This window comes from Neopsephotus bourkii, unplaced genomic scaffold (genome assembly GCF_033783945.1).
Source record: "Neopsephotus bourkii isolate Nb327-2 ecotype Australia unplaced genomic scaffold, CSIRO-AGI_Nbou_v1 NB_168, whole genome shotgun sequence".
In the NCBI taxonomy this organism is placed as follows: Eukaryota; Metazoa; Chordata; class Aves; order Psittaciformes; family Psittacidae; genus Neopsephotus; species Neopsephotus bourkii.
In genome coordinates this window covers 18874507-18893512 of record NW_026900684.1, presented here as the reverse complement: position 1 = coordinate 18893512, position 19006 = coordinate 18874507, and the positions used below count along the sequence as shown (strand labels likewise).

The following is a 19006-nucleotide window of genomic DNA, read 5'->3' as shown; positions in this document are numbered from 1 at the left end:
GGCGTGTTCAGACTCAGAACAGCCATTTCTGAGTGCACTTAAAGAAAAGCAATAATTAGTAGTTACCATTTGAAGAAAGTGCATTGGAGCTGTTAAAGAAAAGTGATGTAATCATAGAATCATAGAATAGTTAGGGTTGGAAAGGACCTTAAGATTATCTAGTGCCAACGCTGCCTGCCGTGGGCAGGGACACCTCCCAATAAACCATGTCACCCAAGGCTCTGTCCAACCCAGCCTTGAACACAGCCAGGGATGGAGCATTCACAGCTTCCCTGGGTAACCCATTCCAGTGCCTCACCTCCCGCACAGTAAAGAACTTCTTCCTTATATCCAATCTAAACTTCCCCTGTTTAAGTTTTAACCCATTATCCCTTGTCCTATCACTACAATCCCTAATGAAGAGTTCCTCCCCAGCGTCCCTATAGGCCCCCTTCAGATACTGGAAGGCTGCTATGAGGTCTCCACGCAGCCTTCTCTTCTCCAGGCTGAACAGGCCAAATTTTCTCAGCCGATCTTCATACAGGAGGTGCTCCAGTCCCCTGATCATCCTCATGGCCCTCCTCTGGACTTGTTCCAACAGTTCCATGTCTTTTTTATGTTGAGGACACCATAACTGCACACAATACTGCGAGGTCTCACAAGAGCAGAATAAAGGGGCAGGATCACCTCCTCCGACCTGCTGGTCACGCTCCTTTTGATGCAGCCCAGGATACGGTTGGCTTTCTGGGCTGCGAGCACAAACTGCAGCCAGCTCATGGTTTATTTTCTCATCGACCAACACCCCCAAGTCCTTCTCCGCAGGGCTGCTGTGAATCTCTTCTCTGCCCAGCCTGTAGCTGTGCCTGGTATTGCTCTGACCCAGGTGTAGGACCTTGTACTTGTCGTGGTTAAACTTCATGAGGTTGGCGTCAGCCCACCTCACAAGCGTGTCAAGGTCCCTCTGGATGGCATTCCTTCCCTCCAGCGTATCAACCGAACCACATAGCTTGGTGTCATCAGCAAACTTGCAGAGGGCACACTCAATCCCACTGTCCATGTCAGCGATGAAGATGTTAAACAAGACCAGTCCCAACACCGATCCCTGAGGGACACCACTCGTAACTGGTCTCCAACTGGACATTGAGCCATTGACCACAACTCTGTGTGCAGTCATCCAGCCAGTTCTTTATCCACCAATTGGTCCACCTGTCAAATTGATGTCTCTCCAACTTAGAGAAAAGGGTGTCATGTGGGACAGTGTTGAACGCTTTGCAGTTCTTTGGCATCCTTTCTTTTATGTTGTTGAATGTGGTGATAACTTTTCTTCTAGGTTAGTACAGTGCATGTGATAATGCGAACTGTCTTATGTGTTTTCCTGAGTGTGTAGTTTGCAGGTAGGGACTATTAAGACAGTTTTCCTAGGCAAACATTAATGCCTCCTTTTGGTCGAAATGCTGCAGTTAGCCTTACCCAAAGGCAGGGTTCCCAAAATTGGGGTGGAATCTATAGGAATAAAGTAGCTTTTTACATTGTGTTAAGAGATTAACCTCATGATATTGAAAGCCATTGGCCTTGATCCAGGTGTTTCTTGATTAAGGGTTTGGAAAGAACAGCTGTAAGCAGGAAACTTCTTATACAGGGAGAAGAATGACACAGATTTGTGGAAGGACTAACTTGAATCAGAATTTGAAACTCAATGACAGTTGTTTAAAAAAAATAGGAAAGACATTTTAAGAAGTACAACTTTGAACAGTGCACTTCTGTCAGTGCTCTAGTATGCCTTTCTCACTTACTGTATTACAAAACTAGCCCTACTTTTTCTTCTTCTTTTTTCATGGCTTCAGGCTCTTCCTTTGGTGCTGAAATCTCAACTGGAAAAACAGGAACCTATCTTTAGTTAGTGTCTAAAGGTATTGTGAGACTACCGTTTCTCCCTGTAGTCTTGGGTCATGCTTGATGTGGCTTAGGTGCCTGTTGCTTCACACCACTCATAATTGTTCTTTTTGAAGTCAACATCAGCACTAAATTGTTAATTTGGAGCAAATACCTGTAAACAAAGGAGTACTGGCTCATGCTATCCCATCCCAGTATGGGAATGTACCTCCTGTCATGTGCTCAGTCATGTTTACCATCTTCTTGAACTTGCATGACTCCTGACACTTTATGGTCTGGATATCTTAAGATTTTACTACACTTTGGTCATAAAATCAGTGGATTACTAAACGCAGGAAACACTGCTCTTTTAAAATGAAAACAAGAATATATGGATCATACCTATAAAGTAATGAAAGCATCAAACTTCTCTTTGAGGAGTGTGCTGGAAAGGAAAAATAGCTGGAGGGGAGCAAGTTGCATCTTGTCTGCCATGTTGGTCATAGCTGGGGGAAGGCCACAATACTGTGTAATTCCAGGAGGAGTAAGAGCGTTTCAGTTAGCTACAGATTGTGGCAGTTTAAAGAAAATCTGTTTTAAGAAAGCCACAAGTTATCAAATTTGACATGGGAAAAGAACCAATTCTGTAGGGCTGTTGGTAGTTAAACTACCATTCTTGCTGTATATGTACACTGTGGAGACACAGGAACACCTTCACTCCACTTACATTTCTTCTATTCAAAGATTGCTTGGTCTTTGAAAAGGGTAAGTTGTACCAGATAAAGAGATCTCTTAGCTTGCTTTCTCAGTGGATCATAATTCAGAAAGTAGGGGATCTGGAAATCTCTTCAAGCTACATTCCAGTCCCTGCTTTGTTCCTAGGACTGTAAAGACTCTTCTTGCTCATTGCTCAGGCATATGGTAGGATTAGTTAGAAATCTTGGGGAGTTTTTTCTTTGGAAATCTCTATGTTAAAGTGAAATTTTCACAAAACAGAAAACGAATCTTATAACAGTTTCTATTTCAATGGGAAATTGAACTGTCAGGTTCCTGATGGCTTGACTGGAAGGGCTTCATTAGTTACTCATTTTACCTAGTAGCATGAGATCCTTATGATCTTCCAGACAGGTGGCCAGCAGGTGGAAGCATAACATGTACTTTATCTATCTGTCTGTCCGTCTATCTGTCTATCTAAAAGGATTTTTTTTATTTTTTTTTAATTCCAAAATAAGTTGGGGGTTGAGGTTTATAAGTCTCATTTGCAGCCAGCTATTACTACAGTCTCAGACTTCTATCCAAGCTTCAGTTTAATTTCCTAGCCTAGTGAAGGCCTGGAAGAATCTCAGTCCGTTGATCAATAGGCTCTCTTAGCTAGAGAGAGATGGGTGGAGAAGTGAGTTGAGTGTTCTGATTAGCCATATGCTCTGTGTTCATATTTTCAGGATCACAAATAGCTATTTTTTTGTTGACAGTTTTATGTGTGAACAATTAATTCTCTGACAGTGTATCTGCATTTATCGCATTATAAGTGTCAGGGCATTATAATAAAATGTTTCTGTTTTGCTTTGGAAAAGAATTCCTAATATATATTGATATGGTTCTGATAGACTTCTTTTTTTAGTTATTATTACTTTTGGGGGGGTGAGGGAGGGACACAACGTAAACGGAGTGCTAACTCATGTAATGAAAGATTAGTCAGCCCTAAGTTTCAGAATTGGTATTTTATTGTCTTCTTGAAAACCTACAGTAACAACAATAATAATTTTGAACAAGGACCATTCATTTCCAAATGTCTGAAAGTGGTGTTCAAACTGCAGCTACATATAGTCCTATGTTATATAGCTAGCCAGTGGTGTATTGTTACAGCTGTAATGAAATGGGACCTTTGTGTAACGGTAATCAGGCTTCTCTAATGATCAAAGATACACAGTCAAGAGAATTTTTATTTAGCTCAAGTGGCAAGGGAAATGTGGGCAGGCAAACTAATATGAGACGCACTCCTGGGAGATTTCTGGAATTTCTCCTTCCACTGGTTTCATGTGAAACATGTCATCTTTAGTAGTATGGTGTGTTTTAGCTCAGTATTATCTTCAAATAAAACATTCAGCCTATAACCTAGTCATGCAGGGTTGCAAGATACTTTCTGGGGGTTTTTTTCCTTCTTTTTTTTTTTTTTTCACCTTTCCCACTAATGCCTTGACAGACCATTTCTAGTTTTAAGATCCATTCAGCTGAGAGCACATAGATGTTTGCACTGGAGCACAAGCACTAGCATGGTGAGGATGTAATGCTGCTCCTGGCTTCATAACATATTTGGGCCAGGAAAGCAAGAGGCTTTTCCCTTTCTTCCCCCACTGAGTCATGAAATACGTCTGTTCACCTGATGCAGAAGAGAAAGCAAGTCCATTTATAAAATTAAAATTATAATATTTAAATTTAAAATCAAAGTTTAAAAGTCAAGTGAAATTATAAACGTGCAGTTTCAACATTGTGAATATAAAATAGATGCATTCTGATGACCTTTGAACAGACAGGTTTCACTCCCTGAATTGCTACAGAAATTGGTCTCTTGCTGGCTTTTGTAAAAAATAATGGTTTCAAAACAACCCTTTAGATGCAGTTAACTTCTTGCATTTTTTTTCCTGTTTGTTTCCAGTCAACTAAAGCTGTCACTTCATGTGGGAGGACCAGTTAGCTGAATAGTTCTTTGTACTTTAAATGACAGCAAAAGTGTATGCACTGTGTTCTGCAAGCCTGCTGTTTGATTTCTAAAGAGGCAAGCAATCCACTGTGTATAGCTGCATCTGTTTGTGCTCGGAGTATTCAAGGTGCCCAGCCCAGCCAGGCAAGTCCTTAAGTGCATTTTTTTTATGTCACGGAGAGTGCACCAGCTGAGTTTGACAGCACTATTTTGAAGTAAAGATTGAGCATTCAGACCAGGTCATTCAGTCGTTGGTAGGATTTAAGCCTTTCATCCCTGAGGAGAGGTAGGAAAGGTAAAATAGTTATAAAGTTCTTCATCTTAGCTTGACTTTGCTCCCTTTGCTGTCAGTTGCAAAGCTCCATTTCCACTGAAAGTCATGATGTTTCAGATTATTTCTGCTGATGAGTAAAGCAAGGTCTTCACTAATAAGTGTTTATTTCCTTTCCTTAGCTGTTTTCTCTTAAATACCTGAACATGAGGATTTAATCACTTGACAAGGTCCAAGAGAATCTGCTGAAAATTCACTAAATCTATGGCTGAGCGGGCTCCCCCTGTATAAGTCACCCTTCCCTGCCATCTCAGTGCTCTGGCCACATGGTTATATGTTCAGCAGACACGGGAGCAATCACTCATTTACGTCAGGAAGAAAAGCATCTGCTAGTAATCCATGTTATCCTGCCCTGGCTAAACCTGCAGGGTCTAGATAGTTTCCTTTATTCTTCTTTCATGTCTGGGACCATTTTAGCATGGTGTTAATGGCCAGTTTTCAGTACTGGATTAATTCTTTCCAACAGAATGCCAGGAGGAACTGATCTCCTTTGAAAATCTATTCTGAAGGTCTCAGCAAGCATTTCCATTTCACCCAGTATCCCCTTATTTGGGCATGTTATGCCAGTTTTCTCCTGTTTGGCCCAGGGAGCTCCGAGGGCTAGGAGTGGGTTCACATGGAAGATGTGAAGATGGGTGGGAAATGTGTGAGGAGAAAGAGCACCTGTGGAAGTCTGTCTCCGGTTTCTGTTTAGTATTTCTTTGGCTAGAATTCACTTTGCAGTTGTCCACCAGAGAGCAGATGGGGATGTTTATAGTAAGGGTATTATAGTGATTCAGCCACAATGACATTTTAAGATGAGAGTTGACAGGAAATGAGCAATATGAGATATGTAGGGGAAAGTTTATAAGGCTTCAAACCCTTCACCTGTAGCAGATTCAGTCTGGAGTGAGGAGGATAGTTATGTTTAGGCTGTGATTCAGAAAGGCAAGTGAAAAATCAGATGATCCCCAAACACGTCCTTGTGTCATTTTGAAATAGCTTTCCAGTGCTTCTAGCTCTGCTGGTTTTGACAACTCTGTGTATGTATTATTAAAACAAAATGGTTTTGCTTTTGAAGTTCATTAAAGCATTCACAAGATTCTGAATCTGTCACTTGTGGTGTTACTAAATGCAGTCCTGAATATTTACACATATGCTAAATTGTAAAAAATAATAAATGATTATACTTATATTTCTTTAGCTAGAATTTCACCAACAATGTTTTCATTTTAACACATTATGAGAATAAATTTGCTAAGGTTTAGCCTATTTAAAGGGATCTGGGGCATATAACAACTGCCTCTTTCTGTCCTGCTGTCCAGATTTCTAGTATGCTATAAATTTCTTGAACCCAGCTGGCAAATTCTGCAGTTGAGATACAACTCCTCTTTTACTCTCTCACAATTTTTTTATTTAAACAAATGCTTAGTGATACTATCATTGCCCCATGATAGTATCGCATAGCAAAAATGTAGAGAAAATAAGATCCATATGTGTATGTGTGTCCTGGTCTGTATTTGCACATGTCGTACTTGAAGTGTTTCCCATTCTTTATCTGTTGTTGTTTTGTTTGAGGGGGTTTGTATTTTGGGAGGGGGGGGTGTGATGGAGGGGGTCAAATCATGGTTTAGCACTTGAGAGCAGTCCATTTCAGTCAGTACAACAGCATCTTTCAAAAGGGAAGCATTAAAGTCAGCACCAAGAAACAAGGTATAGTAAAACAAGCATTTAAACTCTAGCCAGCTGTTTCTGAGCATCCTTGCTCTACCCATAGGGAAAAATGAGGTTAGCAGGAGAATGAGAATTTTTCTACTAAGACAAATCTCACAGTTCCTGCTGTTCAGATTCCCCAATGTTTATTCTGTTTCTCATTAATTAGCCGTTCAGTTAATCAGGTTACACAAAATGGTCATCATTATTCCCTGTGTATAAATCAACACTCAAGGCTGTCTTTGTAACAAGGACATATTTCAGGCAGTCAGAACTGAGTGAAGAAGTGTAAGACATTTTTCATCCTGTAGGGATTTAATTCTCACTGACCTCTGCCTCTAGCTTCATCTGTAGTACTTTCAAGGTGGGAGCTTCAGAAAGCCTCAGTGCTGAATTAATTCTTTTCCCCACTATAACAGCAGTGAAATGCTCACTGTCTTCACTATAAGTCCTATCCATTTTTGAGAAGCCCTTCTTTGAGCACTACAAGTATAGTTTGTCCAGGACAATCTGTTTGATGCACCCTGATGCACCTATAACATGCACTGCTTTGCAGGGTTTCTGGTGCCCCAAAACTCACTTGTAATAAACAGGGCTCAGAGCAGTGTAAGAGCTACAGGAATATCTTATGCAGGAGACCAGACACTCTCTATGTGTCTGAATATGTACACTCTTGAAAATATGATCTATCCAGCAGATCCCAGCAGCATTTGACCTTAATTGCCAGCAGTGAACATCTTGGTTTCACTGTTCAGAAAGAGATCTGTTCTCTGTGTGCTGGAAAACTAACACTATTGACTAGAACCATACAGAGACACTTAGGACTCCCTAATTTACTGCAACATCAGATACTCCTTTTAAAAGTAACATTGCTGAATTCCATGTGTGAAAAGCTTTTTTTCCTTAGGAGTATTTGGATTTATAGATCAGAAATGCAATTTAGCTTTTTCAAGACAAGGGTATAAGCAAGTGTAACAAGAGATGCAGGTCTAGAGAGCCTGGATTTATCCCATAGCTAGGTCATGTTTTTCTTTTAGATCGTACGTTCTCTATTTATGAATAGCGTTACAGTAAATAGATAAATCAAGCTCCAGTTTTCAAAATTGCAAGGGAGAATAGAATGTTCCCCTGGAACGTGTTCCTAGCTCTGTTGTTACTGAACACAGTGCACATTAGGTACACGCAGCAAGAGAGCAGTGTTGTTGTGTCACTCTGTAAATGTTTGATTTGTTTTTTTAATCTTAAATTCTGCTGCAGGCTCCTTACTTGTACCTCAGCTGTGAGAATCTATTGTCATTAATTGACAATAGATTCTCACAATTAATATTGACATTGTCTAAGGTGTCATTAATCTATTGCATGACACCTTAACCCTGCCACCTACTGTATGATGGTGTGCTGGTTTTGGCAGTGGTAGAGTTAATTCTGCTCATAGCAGCCATGAAGCTGTGTTTTGGATTTGTGCTGGAAGTACTGTTGGTAATCCAGGGATGTTTTAGCTACAGATAGTGGGGATGGGCATGGAAGATGAATGTGTTCACTCAGTGACGTTTTTGTAACCTGTTGCAAATTCTGGTGTTGTATTTGATCCATTATTTCCAGTTTAAGTTTCTGCAGCATTCAGTAACTGGTCCTCCTAGATGGCTGGAGACACATTTTGCTCCTCCTCCTAGAAAATACCAAGGATATTCCACAAATATAGTTGCCAGCATTGAGGTATATCATGGGATTATTACTGTGTTTGTCATTTCCTTTTCTATGTTGCAGTCATCTCTAAAAATAATGGATTTCCGCATATCTGTCTTGCATTTCTGTCGCAATTCGTGACCTTTGTATGTGTTCTGTGTCAATAATTGCAGTAGGTTAAGGTTGTACTGAAGCGAAACAGAGTAACCTTTAGCTGTTTATTAAGAGATATGGTCTCAGGTAAAAGGTCATACATATAAATAGTCTTGGGAGAACAAAAGGAAATGAAAGTGGAGCTGAATAGGGTATTAGTTTCATATTGAAAAGCAGTGATGCGTTTTTTGCAAACCGTGAGATTCTGCTTTTTATTAGTTCTGTCTGAAGCAGCTCTGCTGAATTCTGGTTATTAAAGTACAGTGTGATAGCAAAGTAGAACAGGAGATGGGTACAGTCAGCTTTACCCTTCTTCCTATATGCCAATAGCAACTAAGGCAAAGAATCCCATCTCTAAATTCTAGCTGTTTCAATCTTTGTTACATGGTTTGTTTAGATAAGAAAATGTTTAACAGCTTTGCTAACCTTACTGCCCTTTCTAACAAGGATGTTTTCATCACTTTCTCAATACAAAATAGAAAGGATACCAAATACATTGTTGAGAGATTTTAATTACTATTCATGTTAAATAATTGTCTATATTTTTCCTGAAGGTATCTGTGCCATTGAATGAGGACTGTGAACTGATATCTCAGTAAAAATTACTTTTCTATCTGGTTAACATTCATGAAAATACCTGTGACCACAACAATTAGAAAATGCCTTTGAAAATGCTCATGCCATTGGCTGCACAATTTTGGTCTTAAAAATACAGATTACTTGATACTTTGCATGTCTTATAGAGCCTTAATCAGCCGTGAGCTATTCTGCATGATCACGGAGGGGAAGAGATGCCATATTTTCTTCATCTTGTTAGTAGGAGGAAAATCAGCTCTGTGTTTGCTGTGGCTCTTGCTTCTGCATTGACACCCTTGACAGTACTGCTGCATATCACATTTGCACTGCTGTGCTCCAGGGAACTTTGTGCAGAGGACAGCACTGGTTTGGGTAATATACATTGCTTCAGCATCACATGAAGGGAGAGCCAGGAACTCTGATATTCACTGTTTATTCTCTATGGCTCCTTGGACAGCACTGTTGTGCACTTTTGTTGTAGCCTAGGGAAAAATCACAGGTGTGACCCTGCTGACATCTACCTGAAGCAAAGGCTGCATTGCACTGTTACATGGGGTGCTGTTGAGAAAAACAGAATATTCCCTCCTCTGTGGTGTACAGCTGCTGACCCAGTAATGAGTCAGCTGTTGCAGCTATCCCTGTGTAATCAGCTAATGCATCATTTCTGCAAACATTTGCAGCACTGAATTCACTGAATAATGCTCTTAATGGTTGATCATCCTACATAAGAGTGGCTGTACTGGCTCAGACTTGGGATCCATCTAGCCTAGCGTGCTGCCTCCCACACTGCCCATAAGCAGATGTCCAGGGAGGAGTAGGAACAGGGCAGCAAGGTGTTTCCTTCAATTACCAATTTGTGACTATTCACAGGCTTTCCTGGACTGGATGTGGCTTGTGTATTTAGTGATGTCCAAAGCAATTGTCTTGTGTACTCCTTGAACATGCGTAAGCTTTTTGTTTCCAAGGTATCATCTGGCAAAGAGTGCCAGATTGCTTCCTCTCACGTGAAGAACTGACTCCTTTTGTTATAAACATGGCTTTTACTAGTGTCATTTGAAGGTCATCTTCTTTTCTTTAACTGAAGGAGATAGTGAACAGTCCATCTTCTCTGTATTACCCATGACTTTGTATTTCTCTGTCAGAATCTCCCTACAAGTTACCATGATGGTTTTTTTTTTCCTAATGAAATATTGTTACTGACATTTTCAGCCTTAATCACTGCACTGACAACTGCTTTTTTTTCTGTGAAAGCACCTGCATAGAGTAAGTGAACAGCCATGTGTAACAGCTCTTTTATTTTGGAGCACAAGGCCAAATACTTTCATGCAGTAACATTTTGGTGAAGTTCAGAGCTGCCCCTTCTTTATATCAAAAGGGAATCTGACTCCTTGTTTCTGTACAAATCTAATTGTGCCTTAGTTAAGAAAAAGCTTCACATTGATAAAGTTACAGTTTGTTTTAATTAAGGTTGTCTTCTATATATTAATAGCTAACAAAATAGATCTGATGCTTTCTAGTAGCATTAAAACTGAAACCGAAAATCCCACAGGCCAGTTTCCTTTGATTATGCGGTTTGTGAGGCCAAAAAGAGATTAATTACTGAACCAAGTAGGAAAGAGAAGGTGAGCACAGCAGTAATAATGAGATTGTTACAAAGATGTCTTGGAATACCAAATTCTCAACAAATAAATTTATCCTTAAAATAGACCACAGTGAATAACTTGTTTTTACTAACTTTTTTTCTCTAACTCCTTCCTGGGGTGATTATAATCTTTACAATCTTGTGTTACAGTGTGTTAGTGTGTTGCAAATAAAAAGGACTGCAAGATTCACTGTGTGGTTCAAGATGTCTGGGACTAGAGTTGGTTGAGGTTGAAACTTAACAATTTTTATGTCCTTTCAACAATTTGTTGAAAACAATAAAAGTAAGGGTAGTGTCCTGTTCAGTCTGAACTTTGCATCCCAGCCAGATAAGAATGCGTGATGCAAGTACGCTGTATGAAACCATCTTACTTTTTAATGGCAGTGGATAAAAGAACCAGTACAGTTCATTCTAGAAAAACTCTAATGAGTAACTGAAGCTGAACTACTGTAGCAAGTATTTTCTCATTCCACTGAAATTTATCAAAAATTTGCCAAAGTTCTTGTGCCGAGCCAGTAGCGTTAGCTGTTCAGGATGAGGGAGATCAGGCCTTTTTGTGCTAGGGTCTTTCTCAGACTTCTCTGCTGATGTTAGTCATCTCCCTAAAATGAATTAAAGTATGTAACTGAAAACAAATATTTAACTGAAGACTCTCACACGCTAACAATCCTGGTCAGTCTGTCTGTCTGTCCAAAGAGGTAAACATAAAGAGAAATAAGTGCAGGAAGAGTAATGGAGTAAGAGACATTTCTAAGTATCTCTTACCCTGCCTGTGATTTAGTCTGTCCTTCAAAGATGCCCTTGACAAAGGCAGGAGCTCGAGTATTCAACCACCTGTCTTTATTAGCATCAGTGCTTCTTGTCATAAAAGGTTATTCTCTTGAAGAATAAATAGGTTGAAGAGTATTCTAGGGTTGTACTAATCTTTCTTCATTATAGGAATCTCCATAGCTAATTGGTTTAAAGCTTTTATTGAGGTGGAGTCTCACACACTGTAAAATCTGCATTTTGTATGACTTGCGAAATGTCTGCCAGAGAGAGTGATTTCTTTACCAGTGCAGTAGCCTTCCTAAGGAAGAGGACCTGTTTCTTGGGCTAGTATAATTCATGTGATCTAGGTGTAAGAACACTGGGCAGGAATTTGAATGAAGTGATTTCTTTACTGGTTTAGGGTATGGACAAGCCAGCTGTGCTCTGTAGTGGTTTTTGATAATTACTAGCATTTGTACCAGAGTCATACCTATGGATTGTATTTGAGGGTCACTGCTGTGTTAACCCAGAGCTAAAAGATGGCCTCAGGCTTTTTGAGCTGTTTGAGCAATCAAAAGTAGTTAGGAGTTTTGATACTGTGCTAATAAATCTCATGGAAAATAACAGTCCATGATTTAGAATGGGCCAATGGAGGTTGTTGTTACTATTGCGTAAGGTTAGGAAGATCTGAAAGTCTCTAAATTTGCTACATTTGCAGATGAAAGTGATGATTAGAAACTGCTTTATGCTGACATACTTCTGACTAGACCATTTGCCAATAAGTATTGCCCATCAAAGTCAGGAAATTAAATGAACAGTCTCTGGTTTTCGCCTTGATCTTCTAAATTCTTTCTTAGAAATCACTAAGGAAACTTACTTCAAAACCTAATTAACTTCAAAAACTAATTAACCTTACTTCAAAATCCTGTATAGATGTTGACTCTTTACTTTGGCTCAAGTACTCCTGAGAGTAGAGAATTTCCCTTAGTAACAGTAGTGGGGCCTTATGGTGGGACTTGGTGAGATGAGTGAGTACTCTAGTCCAGGCAGGTTTTGGAGAGACTTCGGTGCATCATTCAGAGTTAATAGATGGGATGTGACAGTTTTTCCAGGTGGGATTGTCTGTTTGGGAAGTGTGGGATGGAGAGGTAGCTGCTGGCAGCTGTTGACAGTAAGCAGGACTTGGGTAATGTAAACAGTTAGGTCATGCTGATCATTGAGCACACACAGCAGAGCAAAACAAAGCTTGAGCTTGTTTTGTATCCAGTATGCTGTACTGGGCAGTTTTTTCTTCATGTGAGAATGAAAAGTATGCAATTGTTAATAAGCCTCACCCCTCACAGCATTCTCTGGAGGTCTGTAATGGTTTAGAAGAGTGATGCTCAGGTAGTATTTCTGCATGGGATACATGTTAGTAGTTTTATGGCTCCAAGTTGATTTATCCCAGCTGTATATTAGCCACGTCATTAGTTTTAAAGGAAATCAGGCTTTAAAGCACAACAGATTTCATCCGGTATTTTCATAAGTTTCACAAAGCAACGCTAAAATTAGTAAAGAGAAATCTCAAAGAATTCTCAAAATTCAGGGATGCACAGTTATGTTTATAAGTAATTACATAATAAAATTAATTTTTATTCAAGTACAAAAGTCTGTGTAATTGTATAATCTTTCTTAGCATAAACACAGGCAGGCATCTGCTCTTTAACTCTTTGAAAACGTGACTTGACTGAATTTTGGCATTTTTAGTACTCCATGTGGAATGCAGGTGCCTGACTTGAAATACTCACGTTTGAAAATTATGACTTACCAGAGAGTGTTCTGAGAGTGCTAGGGCTGGATTTCTGAAGATGTGCAGTTATTTAATCTCTGCTATTAGAGTTAAGAATCAGTAGAACTGTAGTCAAAAAATATCTTAAATTACTTTTTTTTTTTTTTTAGCTGCAAATTCACAGGATATTTAAAAACCAAAATATATTCAAAAATGTGCTTAGTTACTGAAGTGTTGACAGTATTACCAGAAGTGCACGCGTGCACTTTCTGTATTTTAAAGGGTCACATCAAACAGACTGCCAGTCCTTCAGGAGCTAATATGTAAGAATAAAACATTGACAACAGTGGGTTCTCAGCTTGAACTGAGAATCTGTGTTTGAGGTTCTGGTTTTGACCCAAGCGTTGGAACCTCAAACACTTGAACTGTGTTTTAAGGTTCTGGTTTTGCTTTGTTTGTTGTAAGTTTCAAAGTAGCCTTAGGAACCTACATGGCCTGAAAGGATGACCGTTAGGCCTGCCTGGTACCTTCTAGTAACTTTTGTCTTTCAGCTTGCATCTTTTGCTTTAATGGTGGCAAGTTCTTACCCTTAATTTGCTAACATATGCTGCAAAGTTAAAGAGAAAACAGCCAGTTTGTAGGAGGAGTGGTATCATCTTGTGTTAATGATTGCCTTGTAAAAACCAGCATGGACTGGAGGACAGTAAGGAGGGGACAAGAGGTTTGCAAGTGTTGGAATAAACTGTAAATAAAATCTTTTTTCAGAGAACCACAAAAATATACTTGTGTGCACTCTGCCCAGTGCAAATAAGATCTCTTGCCACAGCCTATACTGAGCAGAGTTGTGGAGGTTAATGTTTAATAGGTTCTTAGCTAAAGTTGCTTGCTGTTTTCTCAGTATACAGATCTCCTGTTCCCTTGGAAGCATTATTTTGTGTAAACTGAATGCATTTTTATACTAAGACATATCAATCTACATATGCTGTTACAGAATCCATGACAAGCAGTTAATAGTGTGCTATCAAAGGGTTTTCTCCTTTTCATTTACACACTTCTGTTTTCATTTTTCATCTCCATTCAACATAATGAAAGCAGGTATTGTACTGCGTGCTTTCTGCAATCACTGACTGTTGCATGCTCCTCTTAATAGTATTCAGTCAGCAGCAAGCCTTGTCCTACGCAAATTGCAGGAATGTTGATTTCTAACTTGCTAGCAAATTGCAGAAGAATCTGATTGAACACACCTACATGACTCACTTGAGTCATTTAACTGCAATGACTTGTACTTAAAATTGGAGGTATATTTATGATGAAGATACAGTGCCATGGAAATGGGAGATAGAAAAGACCTATGAGATCACCTTGAAGATCCTTGTAGAGTAAGGAATGTATCTTCTGATTCTTTTTGAGTTCAGAGGTGAATGCTCCAAGAACAGGAAGTTTATAACCCTTTTTTGCTGTATTGTTACATGGTCTAGTGGAATTTCTAGTGGAGTCTCAGCTTATCTGTATTACCCAGTGTTGATTCAGAGGGCCATAAAAGAATGTACTAGTTGAGCTTGGGCACGTGTAGTGCCACTTTACTGGTATTGATGCAGAGGGTTGACCAATGTACAGGGGGGTTGTACAGGGGGGTTAGAGGAATTTGCTTGCGTTAGAGGATTTTACTTGTGTTAGAGGAATTTACTTGCCTAGAGAAGGTATTGTCTGTTGTAAGTGCTTACTAAGCAGAACAAAGACACCAAGTCCTATTGATAAGCAAAAGCAGGCACCTGGTCGTATTGATAAGCAGACACCTGATTATAATGATAAGTAGCTATTGATAAGGAAAAGCAGGCCCGGATACAGGAAGAAGCAGATGGTTTATGGCTGGGGCACCGACCAAACCCTAAGGCCATATGTGTAAAGACTAAAAGGTGACAAGTTCAAGAAGAGGAAGACTCATTTACTTCATCTTGAAGACCCCTACCCACAGGAGGAAGACTCATTTACTTCATCTTGAGACCCCTGCCCATGACCAGAGGGGGCACTGCACAGGCGCAGAGGACTTTCTAGGTCATTATAATACGAAGCGGGGATAGAATATGAATATGTATAGGCGTATTGTGCAACCTTGTAACTTTAGAGGATAAATGTAGAGGGAAACAACACTGAGGCACGCATGACTTTTGGAGGACCAATCCCCCGTGCGTCTTCAGCTGAATAAAGCATACCTACTTTACAACTTTAACGAAGTTGTGGAGTCTATTCCGCTATCAGTATCAGCAGTCCTGGAACAGAAAGAAGCCCACTGTCATGTTTTTTTAAAATACCAGGCCACCCTTCTGCAACATCATGATACAGAAATTGTGGTCAGTTCTGATCCAGATCCAGAATCCTTTTGCAGAACAACCAACAGAACTATTCACACCCGACTGAACTGTGCCAACCAGATTTGAAAGAAACCTCTGGAACGTGCCCTGCAATTGGCTAAAGGCAAAGGGATAAATCTTTAGACTCATTCTAAATATGCATTTGGTGTGGTCCATGCACAGTGTGCCATCTGGAAGAATGAGGACATTTGAGCACACAGGAGAAACAGATTCACATGCTACAGAAATTCTGTGACTACTAAGAGCTGTTCAGCTACCTGAGGAAGTAGCTGTTATGTATTGAGGGCATCAACAAGGTGAATCTGATCAGGAAATTGGAAATAATTTGGCCAATTTTGAAGCCAAATGACCAGCTGAACAATCTAAACTCATTCCCTTAATTCCTGACGGCAAACTAACAATTGAGAAATCTAAACCTAGGTATTCAAAGGAGGATAGAAAATTGATTGGAGCTTTCAAAGGAGAGGAAAACAAAGAAGATTAGGTTCAGATACCTGATGGGCGAGTTATAATCCCCTATAACCAACCCTGGAAGCTAGTTCAGGAAGAACATAATAAAACTCATTGAGTTAGCAACTCTTTCTATAAATACTTAAAAGAACAAATTGAAGGAAGGAATCTGTATAACATAGTTCAATTAGTGACAACAATGTCAGCTCTGTCTCAAGAATAACCCTAAAATTGAAAGTAGAAATCAAATTGGTACAATTGGGGAGGAAGTTATCTGGGACAGCACTGACAAATAATTTTTTTCTGAATTATTGAGACCAATATTTGTTGGTGTTAATGAATACTTTTTCAGGGTGGCCAGAAGCATTCCCTTGTAGAATAAATAATGCAAGACAAGTAATTGGAACATTGTAAAACAGTGTAATACCTTGTTCTGGAGTACCAGAGGCAATTTCTTCTGACCGAGGCTCAACCTTTAGTACAAGAAATTAGCAAAAATTAGAAATTCATTGGCAACTACATGTTCCATACAGGCCAGTGGGCAAGTTGGAAAGATAATAAAACAACAGATTTGTATGTCAAGATACTGATACCAAGCCTTACCACTGGCTTTATTAAGAATTTGAACTAAACCTCGGTTGAAAGAAGAGGCTATCCCATGTAAAATTTTATATGGAAGACAATATCAGTCCCAGTTTAAAGGAGAAAGTCTTCTGGAAGCGGGAGAAGGTTATCTCCTAGAGTTTCTGATCAATCTGGGAAAAGCAATTAGAAGAAAGAAGAAAATACTGAGGACAAGAGTGAGAGGCGTGGATTATCAGACTCACCCTTTTAGATCCAGCGACTGGGTTTAAGAATTTTTCAGGAGATCCTCTACGGGAAAAGTGGAGCGGACAGTACCAGATAATATTGACCACCTTTACAGCAGTGAAGATAAAGGAACAAAGAAAGCACCAGAACCAGAGAAGACATGACGGATTGAACCTTCAGGACCCTTGCATATGAAATTATATCAGTCATAATTTGGATTTATGTGATAACTGACATACCACCTTGGGACTAATACTTATACCTGAAATTAATGCAGAATGTTACTAAAGTTGTTAATTGTAGTGACTGTTGGGTGTGTGCACGGTTGCGTGAATCAGGGGAAGATCAGGGCCTTCCATTAATTGGCATTCCAATTTCTAACACTATCTCATGGAAAGATGTACTACACCAGGAACCAGAATAGGAGACTATGTTTGCTTAAATGCCACAGGTGTAGGTCACTATTCACATTGTAATCACACTATTAATATAGATGGTATTGTGGTTCAGTGGTGGCCTGTTCCTGAAGGGAAAGGATGGTATTGGTTAAGTGAGGGTTTAACCCTATTGCTGAACAGAGTACTGCATTTCATAGTTTTGTGAGATGGCTAATTCCATCTTTGGGAATAAGTGAATTAGAGAAGGCAATCATAAATATCGCAGCAACCATAGGAAATAGAAAGTAAAACCATTGATATAATCCCAGTGGAACAAGGATCAATAAGAACTCCTGTTCCTGAGACAGATCTGGAGGAAATCTGGAAACAAACAAAAATATTTAATAAAATGGCCAAGGATGATACCTCCTGAGGTTTGAAGAAGTTACCTTCATGGTTACCTGATCTCTCCTGGTTAAGGCAACTGGTTGCAGGAATATTAATGTTAATTGTTTTAATATTGACTACTTCTAGTATAATTTTCTTCCTGGAATTATAAATGATCTATGATAAATTATGAAGATTGAAAAAGAAATGAAATGTAAATATCAAGTAGAAACAGGAAACTATTTCAAAAAGACTCTGGATGATAATAACAGTATATAACATGTTGCAACAGAATTTTCAAAAGGACAGAAAAAGGGGTATAGACATTTGTTGGTACTAACAGACACCTTTTCAGGTTGGCCAGAAGCCTTTCCAAGTAGAAGCGCACAAGCCAGGGAGGTAACAAAGATATTGTTACAGGATGGTTGTGAGGATTTTGAAGGTATGTGCTCCGTAAATTTATCTGACCATTCTGAATCAATTCATGCTAAGCTGTGAAAATCACAGGAAAACATGCAAGAGCTTAGAGTTGTTGGAGGCGGATTGGATGAATGGCTAAATAACCTAGGAGTTACTGGATGGTTCAGGAAAATACTTAAACAAGGCCTTCTAATGTTGGTTATAGTACTACTCAATTTACAATGTATAGCAAGATCACCTCAGAAATCGATAGAAGGAACATGGATAACTCTGTCATAAATAATATAGTAAAAGAATTTACTAACTTTATAGAAAAAGGGGGGATTGATGCAGAGGGTTGACCAATGTACAGGGGGGTTAGAGGAATTTGCTTGCGTTAGAGGATTTTACTTGTGTTAGAGGAATTTACTTGCCTAGAGAAGGTATTGTCTGTTGTAAGTGCTTACTAAGCAGAACAAAGACACCAAGTCCTATTGATAAGCAAAAGCAGGCACCTGGTCGTATTGATAAGCAGACACCTGATTATAATGATAAGTAGCTATTGATAAGGAAAAGCAGGCCCGGATACAGGAAGAAGCAGATGGTTTATGGCTGGGGCACCGACCAAACCCTAAGGCCATATGTGTAAAGACTAAAAGGTGACAAGTTCAAGAAGAGGAAGACTCATTTACTTCATCTTGAAGACCCCTACCCACAGGAGGAAGACTCATTTACTTCATCTTGAGACCCCTGCCCATGACCAGAGGGGGCACTGCGCAGGCGCAGAGGACTTTCTAGGTCATTATAATACGAAGCGGGGATAGAATATGAATATGTATAGGCGTATTGTGCAACCTTGTAACTTTAGAGGATAAATGTAGAGGGAAACAACACTGAGGCACGCATGACTTTTGGAGGACCAATCCCCCGTGCGTCTTCAGCTGAATAAAGCATACCTACTTTACAACTTTAACGAAGTTGTGGAGTCTATTCCGCTATCAGTATGCTTGAAAATGCTGCTCCTGCTGTCTTCAAAATCCCTGTGGCCTGAACCTGCTTTT

General features: G+C 39.6%; 1 protein-coding gene across 4 annotated transcripts in view; it reads left to right on the top strand.

Moving 5' to 3' along the window:
- FAM13A (family with sequence similarity 13 member A) overlaps window positions 1-19006 on the top strand; it is a 134363-nt gene that overhangs the window by 24364 nt on the left and 90993 nt on the right. The window lies entirely within an intron of this gene.